Source organism: Chiloscyllium punctatum, chromosome 3 (genome assembly GCF_047496795.1).
Source record: "Chiloscyllium punctatum isolate Juve2018m chromosome 3, sChiPun1.3, whole genome shotgun sequence".
Taxonomy (NCBI): domain Eukaryota; kingdom Metazoa; phylum Chordata; class Chondrichthyes; order Orectolobiformes; family Hemiscylliidae; genus Chiloscyllium; species Chiloscyllium punctatum.
Genome location: NC_092741.1, coordinates 26,196,025 through 26,213,540, shown reverse-complemented (window position 1 = coordinate 26,213,540; position 17,516 = coordinate 26,196,025). Strand labels below are relative to the sequence as shown.

At 51.7% G+C, this 17,516-nt stretch overlaps 10 non-coding genes across 10 annotated transcripts; all 10 read left to right on the top strand.

Annotated features, from left to right (window-relative positions):
• The first annotated feature begins 1,316 nt into the window (after positions 1–1,316).
• LOC140467323 (5S ribosomal RNA) lies at positions 1,317–1,435 on the top strand. Its single transcript, XR_011955410.1, has one exon. It is a non-coding gene; the product is annotated as a 5S ribosomal RNA (ribosomal RNA).
• Positions 1,436–2,950: 1,515 nt separating this feature from the next.
• Positions 2,951–3,069, top strand: LOC140473636 (5S ribosomal RNA). Its single transcript, XR_011958496.1, has one exon. It is a non-coding gene; the product is annotated as a 5S ribosomal RNA (ribosomal RNA).
• A 1,515-nt stretch (positions 3,070–4,584) lies between these two features.
• Positions 4,585–4,703, top strand: LOC140475803 (5S ribosomal RNA). Its single transcript, XR_011960290.1, has one exon. It is a non-coding gene; the product is annotated as a 5S ribosomal RNA (ribosomal RNA).
• Positions 4,704–6,218: 1,515 nt separating this feature from the next.
• Positions 6,219–6,337, top strand: LOC140473625 (5S ribosomal RNA). The gene has a single exon (XR_011958487.1). It is a non-coding gene; the product is annotated as a 5S ribosomal RNA (ribosomal RNA).
• A 1,507-nt stretch (positions 6,338–7,844) lies between these two features.
• LOC140473603 (5S ribosomal RNA) lies at positions 7,845–7,963 on the top strand. Its single transcript, XR_011958467.1, has one exon. It is a non-coding gene; the product is annotated as a 5S ribosomal RNA (ribosomal RNA).
• A 1,515-nt stretch (positions 7,964–9,478) lies between these two features.
• Positions 9,479–9,597, top strand: LOC140473592 (5S ribosomal RNA). Its single transcript, XR_011958457.1, has one exon. It is a non-coding gene; the product is annotated as a 5S ribosomal RNA (ribosomal RNA).
• A 1,515-nt stretch (positions 9,598–11,112) lies between these two features.
• On the top strand, positions 11,113–11,231 carry LOC140467485 (5S ribosomal RNA). The gene has a single exon (XR_011955477.1). It is a non-coding gene; the product is annotated as a 5S ribosomal RNA (ribosomal RNA).
• Positions 11,232–12,746: 1,515 nt separating this feature from the next.
• LOC140467479 (5S ribosomal RNA) lies at positions 12,747–12,865 on the top strand. The gene has a single exon (XR_011955476.1). It is a non-coding gene; the product is annotated as a 5S ribosomal RNA (ribosomal RNA).
• A 1,507-nt stretch (positions 12,866–14,372) lies between these two features.
• On the top strand, positions 14,373–14,491 carry LOC140469320 (5S ribosomal RNA). Its single transcript, XR_011956063.1, has one exon. It is a non-coding gene; the product is annotated as a 5S ribosomal RNA (ribosomal RNA).
• Positions 14,492–15,998: 1,507 nt separating this feature from the next.
• Positions 15,999–16,117, top strand: LOC140467476 (5S ribosomal RNA). Its single transcript, XR_011955475.1, has one exon. It is a non-coding gene; the product is annotated as a 5S ribosomal RNA (ribosomal RNA).
• The last annotated feature ends 1,399 nt before the right edge of the window (positions 16,118–17,516 follow it).

Here is a 17,516-nt window from a genome sequence, read left to right as displayed (position 1 = left end):
AAGGAGGGCAATAGACAATAGGTGCAGGAGTTGGCCATTCTGCCCTTGGAGCCTGCACCACCATTCAATATGATCATGGCTGATCATCCTTAATCAGTATCCTGTTCCTGCCTTATCTCCATAAGCCTTGATTCCACTATCCTTGAGAGCTCTGTCCAACTCTTTCTTCAATGAATCCAGAGACTGGGCCTCCACTGCCCTCTGGGGCAGAGCATTCCACACAGCCACCACTCTCTGGGTGAAGACGTTTCTCCTCATCTCTGTCCTAAACGGTCTACCCCGTATTTTTAAGCTGTGTCCTCTGTTTCGGCACTCACGTTTCCTGCCGCCAGAGTGTCCAATCCTTTGATAATCTTATATGTCTCAACCAGATCCCCTCTCAGTCTTCTAAACTCAAGGGTACACGAGCCCAGTCGCTCCAGTCTTTCAGTGTAAGGTAATCCCGCCATTCCAGGAATTGACCTCGTCAACCTACGCTGCACTCCCTCAATAGCCGGAATGTCTCTCCTCAAATTTGGAGACCAGAACTGCACACAGTACTCCAGGTGTGGTCTCACCAGGGCCCTGTACACCTGCAGAAGAACCTCTTTGCTTCTGTACTCGATCCCTCTTGTTATGAAGGCCAGCATGCTATTAGCCTTCTTCACTACCTGCTGTACCTGCATGCTTACCTTCATTGAGTGGTGTACAAGAACCCCCAGATCTCTCGGTACTGTCCCTTGACCGAAATTGATTCCATTTAGGTAGTAATCTGCCTTCGTGTTCTTGCCACCAAAGTGGATAAGCATCCATTTATCCACATTAAAGTGCATCTGCCATGCATCTGACCACTCACCTAACTTGTCCAGGTCACCCGGTAATCTCCTAACATCCTCATCACATTTCACCCTGCCACCCAGCTCAGTATCATCAGCAAATTTGCTAATGTTATTGCTAATAGCATCTTCTATATCATGAACATATATTGTAAAAAGCTGCGGTCCCAGTACTGATCCCTGCGGTACCCCACTGGTCACTGCCTGCCATTCCGAAATGGAGGCGTGGAGGAGTGTGGAAGGATGAGAGAATGCAGGCTGCAGCCCTATGAAGCAGGGGGAGGTCTTGCAGTCGGCCTGTGTGGGGATGTGGGAGACGACAGGAGCCTGGTGGGCAAGGGCTAGCTGGAGGGAGGGAGGGAGGGAGGGAAGCACGCACGGAGGAGGAAGAGCAAAGAGAAAAGAGAGAAAAAAAAAACAAAGGGGATCAAGAGAAAGAGCAGCAAAGAAAATGTGGCTGGCCAGCACGCCTTGAAGTGGGGAGAAAAGGCAGGGGCCAGCGCCTACGGCCATACTAGTCTGAAAACACCCGATCTCGTCTGATCTCAGAAGCTAAGCAGACTCAGGCCTGGTTAGTACTTGGATGGGAGACCGCCTGGGAATACCAGGTGCAGTAGGCTTTTTCCGCCAGCAGGGGCTGCTCAAGTCACCCCTCTGCACTCGTGTTGGGCCACGCACGCAATGCAGCGACAGGTTATTTTTGCTGCCGCTGCAGGCAGGAGACAGGGAGGGGAGGAGAGCGGAGCGCTGCCAAAATCAGCAAGAAAGAGGGAAAGAAAGGGATTGGGGCTGCACGCTGTCTGCGGCTGGCAGTCAGGAAAGGAGGGCAATAGACAATAGGTGCAGGAGTTGGCCATTCTGCCCTTGGAGCCTGCACCACCATTCAATATGATCATGGCTGATCATCCTTAATCAGTATCCTGTTCCTGCCTTATCTCCATAAGCCTTGATTCCACTATCCTTGAGAGCTCTGTCCAACTCTTTCTTCAATGAATCCAGAGACTGGGCCTCCACTGCCCTCTGGGGCAGAGCATTCCACACAGCCACCACTCTCTGGGTGAAGACGTTTCTCCTCATCTCTGTCCTAAACGGTCTACCCCGTATTTTTAAGCTGTGTCCTCTGTTTCGGCACTCACGTTTCCTGCCGCCAGAGTGTCCAATCCTTTGATAATCTTATATGTCTCAACCAGATCCCCTCTCAGTCTTCTAAACTCAAGGATACACGAGCCCAGTCGCTCCAGTCTTTCAGTGTAAGGTAATCCCGCCATTCCAGGAATTGACCTCGTCAACCTACGCTGCACTCCCTCAATAGCCGGAATGTCTCTCCTCAAATTTGGAGACCAGAACTGCACACAGTACTCCAGGTGTGGTCTCACCAGGGCCCTGTACACCTGCAGAAGAACCTCTTTGCTTCTGTACTCGATCCCTCTTGTTATGAAGGCCAGCATGCTATTAGCCTTCTTCACTACCTGCTGTACCTGCATGCTTACCTTCATTGAGTGGTGTACAAGAACCCCCAGATCTCTCGGTACTGTCCCTTGACCGAAATTGATTCCATTTAGGTAGTAATCTGCCTTCGTGTTCTTGCCACCAAAGTGGATAAGCATCCATTTATCCACATTAAAGTGCATCTGCCATGCATCTGACCACTCACCTAACTTGTCCAGGTCACCCGGTAATCTCCTAACATCCTCATCACATTTCACCCTGCCACCCAGCTCAGTATCATCAGCAAATTTGCTAATGTTATTGCTAATAGCATCTTCTATATCATGAACATATATTGTAAAAAGCTGCGGTCCCAGTACTGATCCCTGCGGTACCCCACTGGTCACTGCCTGCCATTCCGAAATGGAGGCGTGGAGGAGTGTGGAAGGATGAGAGAATGCAGGCTGCAGCCCTATGAAGCAGGGGGAGGTCTTGCAGTCGGCCTGTGTGGGGATGTGGGAGACGACAGGAGCCTGGTGGGCAAGGGCTAGCTGGAGGGAGGGAGGGAGGGAGGGAAGCACGCACGGAGGAGGAAGAGCAAAGAGAAAAGAGAGAAAAAAAAACCAAAGGGGATCAAGAGAAAGAGCAGCAAAGAAAATGTGGCTGGCCAGCACGCCTTGAAGTGGGGAGAAAAGGCAGGGGCCAGCGCCTACGGCCATACTAGTCTGAAAACGCCCGATCTCGTCTGATCTCGGAAGCTAAGCAGACTCAGGCCTGGTTAGTACTTGGATGGGAGACCGCCTGGGAATACCAGGTGCAGTAGGCTTTTTCCGCCAGCAGGGGCTGCTCAAGTCACCCCTCTGCACTCGTGTTGGGCCACGCACGCAATGCAGCGACAGGTTATTTTTGCTGCCGCTGCAGGCAGGAGACAGGGAGGGGAGGAGAGCGGAGCGCTGCCAAAATCAGCAAGAAAGAGGGAAAGAAAGGGATTGGGGCTGCACGCTGTCTGCGGCTGGCAGTCAGGAAAGGAGGGCAATAGACAATAGGTGCAGGAGTTGGCCATTCTGCCCTTGGAGCCTGCACCACCATTCAATATGATCATGGCTGATCATCCTTAATCAGTATCCTGTTCCTGCCTTATCTCCATAAGCCTTGATTCCACTATCCTTGAGAGCTCTGTCCAACTCTTTCTTCAATGAATCCAGAGACTGGGCCTCCACTGCCCTCTGGGGCAGAGCATTCCACACAGCCACCACTCTCTGGGTGAAGACGTTTCTCCTCATCTCTGTCCTAAACGGTCTACCCCGTATTTTTAAGCTGTGTCCTCTGTTTCGGCACTCACGTTTCCTGCCGCCAGAGTGTCCAATCCTTTGATAATCTTATATGTCTCAACCAGATCCCCTCTCAGTCTTCTAAACTCAAGGGTACACGAGCCCAGTCGCTCCAGTCTTTCAGTGTAAGGTAATCCCGCCATTCCAGGAATTGACCTCGTCAACCTACGCTGCACTCCCTCAATAGCCGGAATGTCTCTCCTCAAATTTGGAGACCAGAACTGCACACAGTACTCCAGGTGTGGTCTCACCAGGGCCCTGTACACCTGCAGAAGAACCTCTTTGCTTCTGTACTCGATCCCTCTTGTTATGAAGGCCAGCATGCTATTAGCCTTCTTCACTACCTGCTGTACCTGCATGCTTACCTTCATTGAGTGGTGTACAAGAACCCCCAGATCTCTCGGTACTGTCCCTTGACCGAAATTGATTCCATTTAGGTAGTAATCTGCCTTCCTGTTCTTGCCACCAAAGTGGATAAGCATCCATTTATCCACATTAAAGTGCATCTGCCATGCATCTGACCACTCACCTAACTTGTCCAGGTCACCCGGTAATCTCCTAACATCCTCATCACATTTCACCCTGCCACCCAGCTCAGTATCATCAGCAAATTTGCTAATGTTATTGCTAATAGCATCTTCTATATCATGAACATATATTGTAAAAAGCTGCGGTCCCAGTACTGATCCCTGCGGTACCCCACTGGTCACTGCCTGCCATTCCGAAATGGAGGCGTGGAGGAGTGTGGAAGGATGAGAGAATGCAGGCTGCAGCCCTATGAAGCAGGGGGAGGTCTTGCAGTCGGCCTGTGTGGGGATGTGGGAGACGACAGGAGCCTGGTGGGCAAGGGCTAGCTGGAGGGAGGGAGGGAGGGAGGGAAGCACGCACGGAGGAGGAAGAGCAAAGAGAAAAGAGAGAAAAAAAACCCAAAGGGGATCAAGAGAAAGAGCAGCAAAGAAAATGTGGCTGGCCAGCACGCCTTGAAGTGGGGAGAAAAGGCAGGGGCCAGCGCCTGCGGCCATACTAGTCTGAAAACGCCCGATCTCGTCTGATCTCGGAAGCTAAGCAGACTCAGGCCTGGTTAGTACTTGGATGGGAGACCGCCTGGGAATACCAGGTGCAGTAGGCTTTTTCCGCCAGCAGGGGCTGCTCAAGTCACCCCTCTGCACTCGTGTTGGGCCACGCACGCAATGCAGCGACAGGTTATTTTTGCTGCCGCTGCAGGCAGGAGACAGGGAGGGGAGGAGAGCGGAGCGCTGCCAAAATCAGCAAGAAAGAGGGAAAGAAAGGGATTGGGGCTGCACGCTGTCTGCGGCTGGCAGTCAGGAAAGGAGGGCAATAGACAATAGGTGCAGGAGTTGGCCATTCTGCCCTTGGAGCCTGCACCACCATTCAATATGATCATGGCTGATCATCCTTAATCAGTATCCTGTTCCTGCCTTATCTCCATAAGCCTTGATTCCACTATCCTTGAGAGCTCTGTCCAACTCTTTCTTCAATGAATCCAGAGACTGGGCCTCCACTGCCCTCTGGGGCAGAGCATTCCACACAGCCACCACTCTCTGGGTGAAGACGTTTCTCCTCATCTCTGTCCTAAACGGTCTACCCCGTATTTTTAAGCTGTGTCCTCTGTTTCGGCACTCACGTTTCCTGCCGCCAGAGTGTCCAATCCTTTGATAATCTTATATGTCTCAACCAGATCCCCTCTCAGTCTTCTAAACTCAAGGGTACACGAGCCCAGTCGCTCCAGTCTTTCAGTGTAAGGTAATCCCGCCATTCCAGGAATTGACCTCGTCAACCTACGCTGCACTCCCTCAATAGCCGGAATGTCTCTCCTCAAATTTGGAGACCAGAACTGCACACAGTACTCCAGGTGTGGTCTCACCAGGGCCCTGTACACCTGCAGAAGAACCTCTTTGCTTCTGTACTCGATCCCTCTTGTTATGAAGGCCAGCATGCTATTAGCCTTCTTCACTAAATGCTGTACCTGCATGCTTACCTTCATTGAGTGGTGTACAAGAACCCCCAGATCTCTCGGTACTGTCCCTTGACCGAAATTGATTCCATTTAGGTAGTAATCTGCCTTCGTGTTCTTGCCACCAAAGTGGATAAGCATCCATTTATCCACATTAAAGTGCATCTGCCATGCATCTGACCACTCACCTAACTTGTCCAGGTCACCCGGTAATCTCCTAACATCCTCATCACATTTCACCCTGCCACCCAACTCAGTATCATCAGCAAATTTGCTAATGTTATTGCTAATAGCATCTTCTATATCATGAACATATATTGTAAAAAGCTGCGGTCCCAGTACTGATCCCTGCGGTACCCCACTGGTCACTGCCTGCCATTCCGAAATGGAGGCGTGGAGGAGTGTGGAAGGATGAGAGAATGCAGGCTGCAGCCCTATGAAGCAGGGGGAGGTCTTGCAGTCGGCCTGTGTGGGGATGTGGGAGACGACAGGAGCCTGGTGGGCAAGGGCTAGCTGGAGGGAGGGAGGGAGGGAGGGAAGCACGCACGGAGGAGGAAGAGCAAAGAGAAAAGAGAGAAAAAAAAAACAAAGGGGATCAAGAGAAAGAGCAGCAAAGAAAATGTGGCTGGCCAGCACGCCTTGAAGTGGGGAGAAAAGGCAGGGGCCAGCGCCTACGGCCATACTAGTCTGAAAACGCCCGATCTCGTCTGATCTCGGAAGCTAAGCAGACTCAGGCCTGGTTAGTACTTGGATGGGAGACCGCCTGGGAATACCAGGTGCAGTAGGCTTTTTCCGCCAGCAGGGGCTGCTCAAGTCACCCCTCTGCACTCGTGTTGGGCCACGCACGCAATGCAGCGACAGGTTATTTTTGCTGCCGCTGCAGGCAGGAGACAGGGAGGGGAGGAGAGCGGAGCGCTGCCAAAATCAGCAAGAAAGAGGGAAAGAAAGGGATTGGGGCTGCACGCTGTCTGCGGCTGGCAGTCAGGAAAGGAGGGCAATAGACAATAGGTGCAGGAGTTGGCCATTCTGCCCTTGGAGCCTGCACCACCATTCAATATGATCATGGCTGATCATCCTTAATCAGTATCCTGTTCCTGCCTTATCTCCATAAGCCTTGATTCCACTATCCTTGAGAGCTCTGTCCAACTCTTTCTTCAATGAATCCAGAGACTGGGCCTCCACTGCCCTCTGGGGCAGAGCATTCCACACAGCCACCACTCTCTGGGTGAAGACGTTTCTCCTCATCTCTGTCCTAAACGGTCTACCCCGTATTTTTAAGCTGTGTCCTCTGTTTCGGCACTCACGTTTCCTGCCGCCAGAGTGTCCAATCCTTTGATAATCTTATATGTCTCAACCAGATCCCCTCTCAGTCTTCTAAACTCAAGGGTACACGAGCCCAGTCGCTCCAGTCTTTCAGTGTAAGGTAATCCCGCCATTCCAGGAATTGACCTCGTCAACCTACGCTGCACTCCCTCAATAGCCGGAATGTCTCTCCTCAAATTTGGAGACCAGAACTGCACACAGTACTCCAGGTGTGGTCTCACCAGGGCCCTGTACACCTGCAGAAGAACCTCTTTGCTTCTGTACTCGATCCCTCTTGTTATGAAGGCCAGCATGCTATTAGCCTTCTTCACTACCTGCTGTACCTGCATGCTTACCTTCATTGAGTGGTGTACAAGAACCCCCAGATCTCTCGGTACTGTCCCTTGACCGAAATTGATTCCATTTAGGTAGTAATCTGCCTTCGTGTTCTTGCCACCAAAGTGGATAAGCATCCATTTATCCACATTAAAGTGCATCTGCCATGCATCTGACCACTCACCTAACTTGTCCAGGTCACCCGGTAATCTCCTAACATCCTCATCACATTTCACCCTGCCACCCAGCTCAGTATCATCAGCAAATTTGCTAATGTTATTGCTAATAGCATCTTCTATATCATGAACATATATTGTAAAAAGCTGCGGTCCCAGTACTGATCCCTGCGGTACCCCACTGGTCACTGCCTGCCATTCCGAAATGGAGGCGTGGAGGAGTGTGGAAGGATGAGAGAATGCAGGCTGCAGCCCTATGAAGCAGGGGGAGGTCTTGCAGTCGGCCTGTGTGGGGATGTGGGAGACGACAGGAGCCTGGTGGGCAAGGGCTAGCTGGAGGGAGGGAGGGAAGCACGCACGGAGGAGGAAGAGCAAAGAGAAAAGAGAGAAAAAAAAAACAAAGGGGATCAAGAGAAAGAGCAGCAAAGAAAATGTGGCTGGCCAGCACGCCTTGAAGTGGGGAGAAAAGGCAGGGGCCAGCGCCTACGGCCATACTAGTCTGAAAACGCCCGATCTCGTCTGATCTCGGAAGCTAAGCAGACTCAGGCCTGGTTAGTACTTGGATGGGAGACCGCCTGGGAATACCAGGTGCAGTAGGCTTTTTCCGCCAGCAGGGACTGCTCAAGTCACCCCTCTGCACTCGTGTTGGGCCACGCACGCAATGCAGCGACAGGTTATTTTTGCTGCCGCTGCAGGCAGGAGACAGGGAGGGGAGGAGAGCGGAGCGCTGCCAAAATCAGCAAGAAAGAGGGAAAGAAAGGGATTGGGGCTGCACGCTGTCTGCGGCTGGCAGTCAGGAAAGGAGGGCAATAGACAATAGGTGCAGGAGTTGGCCATTCTGCCCTTGGAGCCTGCACCACCATTCAATATGATCATGGCTGATCATCCTTAATCAGTATCCTGTTCCTGCCTTATCTCCATAAGCCTTGATTCCACTATCCTTGAGAGCTCTGTCCAACTCTTTCTTCAATGAATCCAGAGACTGGGCCTCCACTGCCCTCTGGGGCAGAGCATTCCACACAGCCACCACTCTCTGGGTGAAGACGTTTCTCCTCATCTCTGTCCTAAACGGTCTACCCCGTATTTTTAAGCTGTGTCCTCTGTTTCGGCACTCACGTTTCCTGCCGCCAGAGTGTCCAATCCTTTGATAATCTTATATGTCTCAACCAGATCCCCTCTCAGTCTTCTAAACTCAAGGGTACACGAGCCCAGTCGCTCCAGTCTTTCAGTGTAAGGTAATCCCGCCATTCCAGGAATTGACCTCGTCAACCTACGCTGCACTCCCTCAATAGCCGGAATGTCTCTCCTCAAATTTGGAGACCAGAACTGCACACAGTACTCCAGGTGTGGTCTCACCAGGGCCCTGTACACCTGCAGAAGAACCTCTTTGCTTCTGTACTCGATCCCTCTTGTTATGAAGGCCAGCATGCTATTAGCCTTCTTCACTACCTGCTGTACCTGCATGCTTACCTTCATTGAGTGGTGTACAAGAACCCCCAGATCTCTCGGTACTGTCCCTTGACCGAAATTGATTCCATTTAGGTAGTAATCTGCCTTCGTGTTCTTGCCACCAAAGTGGATAAGCATCCATTTATCCACATTAAAGTGCATCTGCCATGCATCTGACCACTCACCTAACTTGTCCAGGTCACCCGGTAATCTCCTAACATCCTCATCACATTTCACCCTGCCACCCAGCTCAGTATCATCAGCAAATTTGCTAATGTTATTGCTAATAGCATCTTCTATATCATGAACATATATTGTAAAAAGCTGCGGTCCCAGTACTGATCCCTGCGGTACCCCACTGGTCACTGCCTGCCATTCCGAAATGGAGGCGTGGAGGAGTGTGGAAGGATGAGAGAATGCAGGCTGCAGCCCTATGAAGCAGGGGGAGGTCTTGCAGTCGGCCTGTGTGGGGATGTGGGAGACGACAGGAGCCTGGTGGGCAAGGGCTAGCTGGAGGGAGGGAGGGAGGGAGGGAAGCACGCACGGAGGAGGAAGAGCAAAGAGAAAAGAGAGAAAAAAAAACCAAAGGGGATCAAGAGAAAGAGCAGCAAAGAAAATGTGGCTGGCCAGCACGCCTTGAAGTGGGGAGAAAAGGCAGGGGCCAGCGCCTACGGCCATACTAGTCTGAAAACGCCCGATCTCGTCTGATCTCGGAAGCTAAGCAGACTCAGGCCTGGTTAGTACTTGGATGGGAGACCGCCTGGGAATACCAGGTGCAGTAGGCTTTTTCCGCCAGCAGGGGCTGCTCAAGTCACCCCTCTGCACTCGTGTTGGGCCACGCACGCAATGCAGCGACAGGTTATTTTTGCTGCCGCTGCAGGCAGGAGACAGGGAGGGGAGGAGAGCGGAGCGCTGCCAAAATCAGCAAGAAAGAGGGAAAGAAAGGGATTGGGGCTGCACGCTGTCTGCGGCTGGCAGTCAGGAAAGGAGGGCAATAGACAATAGGTGCAGGAGTTGGCCATTCTGCCCTTGGAGCCTGCACCACCATTCAATATGATCATGGCTGATCATCCTTAATCAGTATCCTGTTCCTGCCTTATCTCCATAAGCCTTGATTCCACTATCCTTGAGAGCTCTGTCCAACTCTTTCTTCAATGAATCCAGAGACTGGGCCTCCACTGCCCTCTGGGGCAGAGCATTCCACACAGCCACCACTCTCTGGGTGAAGACGTTTCTCCTCATCTCTGTCCTAAACGGTCTACCCCGTATTTTTAAGCTGTGTCCTCTGTTTCGGCACTCACGTTTCCTGCCGCCAGAGTGTCCAATCCTTTGATAATCTTATATGTCTCAACCAGATCCCCTCTCAGTCTTCTAAACTCAAGGGTACACGAGCCCAGTCGCTCCAGTCTTTCAGTGTAAGGTAATCCCGCCATTCCAGGAATTGACCTCGTCAACCTACGCTGCACTCCCTCAATAGCCGGAATGTCTCTCCTCAAATTTGGAGACCAGAACTGCACACAGTACTCCAGGTGTGGTCTCACCAGGGCCCTGTACACCTGCAGAAGAACCTCTTTGCTTCTGTACTCGATCCCTCTTGTTATGAAGGCCAGCATGCTATTAGCCTTCTTCACTACCTGCTGTACCTGCATGCTTACCTTCATTGAGTGGTGTACAAGAACCCCCAGATCTCTCGGTACTGTCCCTTGACCGAAATTGATTCCATTTAGGTAGTAATCTGCCTTCGTGTTCTTGCCACCAAAGTGGATAAGCATCCATTTATCCACATTAAAGTGCATCTGCCATGCATCTGACCACTCACCTAACTTGTCCAGGTCACCCGGTAATCTCCTAACATCCTCATCACATTTCACCCTGCCACCCAGCTCAGTATCATCAGCAAATTTGCTAATGTTATTGCTAATAGCATCTTCTATATCATGAACATATATTGTAAAAAGCTGCGGTCCCAGTACTGATCCCTGCGGTACCCCACTGGTCACTGCCTGCCATTCCGAAATGGAGGCGTGGAGGAGTGTGGAAGGATGAGAGAATGCAGGCTGCAGCCCTATGAAGCAGGGGGAGGTCTTGCAGTCGGCCTGTGTGGGGATGTGGGAGACGACAGGAGCCTGGTGGGCAAGGGCTAGCTGGAGGGAGGGAGGGAGGGAGGGAAGCACGCACGGAGGAGGAAGAGCAAAGAGAAAAGAGAGAAAAAAAAAACAAAGGGGATCAAGAGAAAGAGCAGCAAAGAAAATGTGGCTGGCCAGCACGCCTTGAAGTGGGGAGAAAAGGCAGGGGCCAGCGCCTTCGGCCATACTAGTCTGAAAACGCCCGATCTCGTCTGATCTCGGAAGCTAAGCAGACTCAGGCCTGGTTAGTACTTGGATGGGAGACCGCCTGGGAATACCAGGTGCAGTAGGCTTTTTCCGCCAGCAGGGGCTGCTCAAGTCACCCCTCTGCACTCGTGTTGGGCCACGCACGCAATGCAGCGACAGGTTATTTTTGCTGCCGCTGCAGGCAGGAGACAGGGAGGGGAGGAGAGCGGAGCGCTGCCAAAATCAGCAAGAAAGAGGGAAAGAAAGGGATTGGGGCTGCACGCTGTCTGCGGCTGGCAGTCAGGAAAGGAGGGCAATAGACAATAGGTGCAGGAGTTGGCCATTCTGCCCTTGGAGCCTGCACCACCATTCAATATGATCATGGCTGATCATCCTTAATCAGTATCCTGTTCCTGCCTTATCTCCATAAGCCTTGATTCCACTATCCTTGAGAGCTCTGTCCAACTCTTTCTTCAATGAATCCAGAGACTGGGCCTCCACTGCCCTCTGGGGCAGAGCATTCCACACAGCCACCACTCTCTGGGTGAAGACGTTTCTCCTCATCTCTGTCCTAAACGGTCTACCCCGTATTTTTAAGCTGTGTCCTCTGTTTCGGCACTCACGTTTCCTGCCGCCAGAGTGTCCAATCCTTTGATAATCTTATATGTCTCAACCAGATCCCCTCTCAGTCTTCTAAACTCAAGGGTACACGAGCCCAGTCGCTCCAGTCTTTCAGTGTAAGGTAATCCCGCCATTCCAGGAATTGACCTCGTCAACCTACGCTGCACTCCCTCAATAGCCGGAATGTCTCTCCTCAAATTTGGAGACCAGAACTGCACACAGTACTCCAGGTGTGGTCTCACCAGGGCCCTGTACACCTGCAGAAGAACCTCTTTGCTTCTGTACTCGATCCCTCTTGTTATGAAGGCCAGCATGCTATTAGCCTTCTTCACTACCTGCTGTACCTGCATGCTTACCTTCATTGAGTGGTGTACAAGAACCCCCAGATCTCTCGGTACTGTCCCTTGACCGAAATTGATTCCATTTAGGTAGTAATCTGCCTTCGTGTTCTTGCCACCAAAGTGGATAAGCATCCATTTATCCACATTAAAGTGCATCTGCCATGCATCTGACCACTCACCTAACTTGTCCAGGTCACCCGGTAATCTCCTAACATCCTCATCACATTTCACCCTGCCACCCAGCTCAGTATCATCAGCAAATTTGCTAATGTTATTGCTAATAGCATCTTCTATATCATGAACATATATTGTAAAAAGCTGCGGTCCCAGTACTGATCCCTGCGGTACCCCACTGGTCACTGCCTGCCATTCCGAAATGGAGGCGTGGAGGAGTGTGGAAGGATGAGAGAATGCAGGCTGCAGCCCTATGAAGCAGGGGGAGGTCTTGCAGTCGGCCTGTGTGGGGATGTGGGAGACGACAGGAGCCTGGTGGGCAAGGGCTAGCTGGAGGGAGGGAGGGAGGGAGGGAAGCACGCACGGAGGAGGAAGAGCAAAGAGAAAAGAGAGAAAAAAAAAACAAAGGGGATCAAGAGAAAGAGCAGCAAAGAAAATGTGGCTGGCCAGCACGCCTTGAAGTGGGGAGAAAAGGCAGGGGCCAGCGCCTTCGGCCATACTAGTCTGAAAACGCCCGATCTCGTCTGATCTCGGAAGCTAAGCAGACTCAGGCCTGGTTAGTACTTGGATGGGAGACCGCCTGGGAATACCAGGTGCAGTAGGCTTTTTCCGCCAGCAGGGGCTGCTCAAGTCACCCCTCTGCACTCGTGTTGGGCCACGCACGCAATGCAGCGACAGGTTATTTTTGCTGCCGCTGCAGGCAGGAGACAGGGAGGGGAGGAGAGCGGAGCGCTGCCAAAATCAGCAAGAAAGAGGGAAAGAAAGGGATTGGGGCTGCACGCTGTCTGCGGCTGGCAGTCAGGAAAGGAGGGCAATAGACAATAGGTGCAGGAGTTGGCCATTCTGCCCTTGGAGCCTGCACCACCATTCAATATGATCATGGCTGATCATCCTTAATCAGTATCCTGTTCCTGCCTTATCTCCATAAGCCTTGATTCCACTATCCTTGAGAGCTCTGTCCAACTCTTTCTTCAATGAATCCAGAGACTGGGCCTCCACTGCCCTCTGGGGCAGAGCATTCCACACAGCCACCACTCTCTGGGTGAAGACGTTTCTCCTCATCTCTGTCCTAAACGGTCTACCCCGTATTTTTAAGCTGTGTCCTCTGTTTCGGCACTCACGTTTCCTGCCGCCAGAGTGTCCAATCCTTTGATAATCTTATATGTCTCAACCAGATCCCCTCTCAGTCTTCTAAACTCAAGGGTACACGAGCCCAGTCGCTCCAGTCTTTCAGTGTAAGGTAATCCCGCCATTCCAGGAATTGACCTCGTCAACCTACGCTGCACTCCCTCAATAGCCGGAATGTCTCTCCTCAAATTTGGAGACCAGAACTGCACACAGTACTCCAGGTGTGGTCTCACCAGGGCCCTGTACACCTGCAGAAGAACCTCTTTGCTTCTGTACTCGATCCCTCTTGTTATGAAGGCCAGCATGCTATTAGCCTTCTTCACTACCTGCTGTACCTGCATGCTTACCTTCATTGAGTGGTGTACAAGAACCCCCAGATCTCTCGGTACTGTCCCTTGACCGAAATTGATTCCATTTAGGTAGTAATCTGCCTTCGTGTTCTTGCCACCAAAGTGGATAAGCATCCATTTATCCACATTAAAGTGCATCTGCCATGCATCTGACCACTCACCTAACTTGTCCAGGTCACCCGGTAATCTCCTAACATCCTCATCACATTTCACCCTGCCACCCAGCTCAGTATCATCAGCAAATTTGCTAATGTTATTGCTAATAGCATCTTCTATATCATGAACATATATTGTAAAAAGCTGCGGTCCCAGTACTGATCCCTGCGGTACCCCACTGGTCACTGCCTGCCATTCCGAAATGGAGGCGTGGAGGAGTGTGGAAGGATGAGAGAATGCAGGCTGCAGCCCTATGAAGCAGGGGGAGGTCTTGCAGTCGGCCTGTGTGGGGATGTGGGAGACGACAGGAGCCTGGTGGGCAAGGGCTAGCTGGAGGGAGGGAGGGAAGCACGCACGGAGGAGGAAGAGCAAAGAGAAAAGAGAGAAAAAAAAAACAAAGGGGATCAAGAGAAAGAGCAGCAAAGAAAATGTGGCTGGCCAGCACGCCTTGAAGTGGGGAGAAAAGGCAGGGGCCAGCGCCTTCGGCCATACTAGTCTGAAAACGCCTGATCTCGTCTGATCTCGGAAGCTAAGCAGACTCAGGCCTGGTTAGTACTTGGATGGGAGACCGCCTGGGAATACCAGGTGCAGTAGGCTTTTTCCGCCAGCAGGGACTGCTCAAGTCACCCCTCTGCACTCGTGTTGGGCCACGCACGCAATGCAGCGACAGGTTATTTTTGCTGCCGCTGCAGGCAGGAGACAGGGAGGGGAGGAGAGCGGAGCGCTGCCAAAATCAGCAAGAAAGAGGGAAAGAAAGGGATTGGGGCTGCACGCTGTCTGCGGCTGGCAGTCAGGAAAGGAGGGCAATAGACAATAGGTGCAGGAGTTGGCCATTCTGCCCTTGGAGCCTGCACCACCATTCAATATGATCATGGCTGATCATCCTTAATCAGTATCCTGTTCCTGCCTTATCTCCATAAGCCTTGATTCCACTATCCTTGAGAGCTCTGTCCAACTCTTTCTTCAATGAATCCAGAGACTGGGCCTCCACTGCCCTCTGGGGCAGAGCATTCCACACAGCCACCACTCTCTGGGTGAAGACGTTTCTCCTCATCTCTGTCCTAAACGGTCTACCCCGTATTTTTAAGCTGTGTCCTCTGTTTCGGCACTCACGTTTCCTGCCGCCAGAGTGTCCAATCCTTTGATAATCTTATATGTCTCAACCAGATCCCCTCTCAGTCTTCTAAACTCAAGGGTACACGAGCCCAGTCGCTCCAGTCTTTCAGTGTAAGGTAATCCCGCCATTCCAGGAATTGACCTCGTCAACCTACGCTGCACTCCCTCAATAGCCGGAATGTCTCTCCTCAAATTTGGAGACCAGAACTGCACACAGTACTCCAGGTGTGGTCTCACCAGGGCCCTGTACACCTGCAGAAGAACCTCTTTGCTTCTGTACTCGATCCCTCTTGTTATGAAGGCCAGCATGCTATTAGCCTTCTTCACTACCTGCTGTACCTGCATGCTTACCTTCATTGAGTGGTGTACAAGAACCCCCAGATCTCTCGGTACTGTCCCTTGACCGAAATTGATTCCATTTAGGTAGTAATCTGCCTTCCTGTTCTTGCCACCAAAGTGGATAAGCATCCATTTATCCACATTAAAGTGCATCTGCCATGCATCTGACCACTCACCTAACTTGTCCAGGTCACCCGGTAATCTCCTAACATCCTCATCACATTTCACCCTGCCACCCAGCTCAGTATCATCAGCAAATTTGCTAATGTTATTGCTAATAGCATCTTCTATATCATGAACATATATTGTAAAAAGCTGCGGTCCCAGTACTGATCCCTGCGGTACCCCACTGGTCACTGCCTGCCATTCCGAAATGGAGGCGTGGAGGAGTGTGGAAGGATGAGAGAATGCAGGCTGCAGCCCTATGAAGCAGGGGGAGGTCTTGCAGTCGGCCTGTGTGGGGATGTGGGAGACGACAGGAGCCTGGTGGGCAAGGGCTAGCTGGAGGGAGGGAGGGAAGCACGCACGGAGGAGGAAGAGCAAAGAGAAAAGAGAGAAAAAAAAACCAAAGGGGATCAAGAGAAAGAGCAGCAAAGAAAATGTGGCTGGCCAGCACGCCTTGAAGTGGGGAGAAAAGGCAGGGGCCAGCGCCTTCGGCCATACTAGTCTGAAAACGCCCGATCTCGTCTGATCTCGGAAGCTAAGCAGACTCAGGCCTGGTTAGTACTTGGATGGGAGACCGCCTGGGAATACCAGGTGCAGTAGGCTTTTTCCGCCAGCAGGGACTGCTCAAGTCACCCCTCTGCACTCGTGTTGGGCCACGCACGCAATGCAGCGACAGGTTATTTTTGCTGCCGCTGCAGGCAGGAGACAGGGAGGGGAGGAGAGCGGAGCGCTGCCAAAATCAGCAAGAAAGAGGGAAAGAAAGGGATTGGGGCTGCACGCTGTCTGCGGCTGGCAGTCAGGAAAGGAGGGCAATAGACAATAGGTGCAGGAGTTGGCCATTCTGCCCTTGGAGCCTGCACCACCATTCAATATGATCATGGCTGATCATCCTTAATCAGTATCCTGTTCCTGCCTTATCTCCATAAGCCTTGATTCCACTATCCTTGAGAGCTCTGTCCAACTCTTTCTTCAATGAATCCAGAGACTGGGCCTCCACTGCCCTCTGGGGCAGAGCATTCCACACAGCCACCACTCTCTGGGTGAAGACGTTTCTCCTCATCTCTGTCCTAAACGGTCTACCCCGTATTTTTAAGCTGTGTCCTCTGTTTCGGCACTCACGTTTCCTGCCGCCAGAGTGTCCAATCCTTTGATAATCTTATATGTCTCAACCAGATCCCCTCTCAGTCTTCTAAACTCAAGGGTACACGAGCCCAGTCGCTCCAGTCTTTCAGTGTAAGGTAATCCCGCCATTCCAGGAATTGACCTCGTCAACCTACGCTGCACTCCCTCAATAGCCGGAATGTCTCTCCTCAAATTTGGAGACCAGAACTGCACACAGTACTCCAGGTGTGGTCTCACCAGGGCCCTGTACACCTGCAGAAGAACCTCTTTGCTTCTGTACTCGATCCCTCTTGTTATGAAGGCCAGCATGCTATTAGCCTTCTTCACTACCTGCTGTACCTGCATGCTTACCTTCATTGAGTGGTGTACAAGAACCCCCAGATCTCTCGGTACTGTCCCTTGACCGAAATTGATTCCATTTAGGTAGTAATCTGCCTTCCTGTTCTTGCCACCAAAGTGGATAAGCATCCATTTATCCACATTAAAGTGCATCTGCCATGCATCTGACCACTCACCTAACTTGTCCAGGTCACCCGGTAATCTCCTAACATCCTCATCACATTTCACCCTGCCACCCAGCTCAGTATCATCAGCAAATTTGCTAATGTTATTGCTAATAGCATCTTCTATATCATGAACATATATTGTAAAAAGCTGCGGTCCCAGTACTGATCCCTGCGGTACCCCACTGGTCACTGCCTGCCATTCCGAAATGGAGGCGTGGAGGAGTGTGGAAGGATGAGAGAATGCAGGCTGCAGCCCTATGAAGCAGGGGGAGGTCTTGCAGTCGGCCTGTGTGGGGATGTGGGAGACGACAGGAGCCTGGTGGGCAAGGGCTAGCTGGAGGGAGGGAGGGAGGGAGGGAAGCACGCACGGAGGA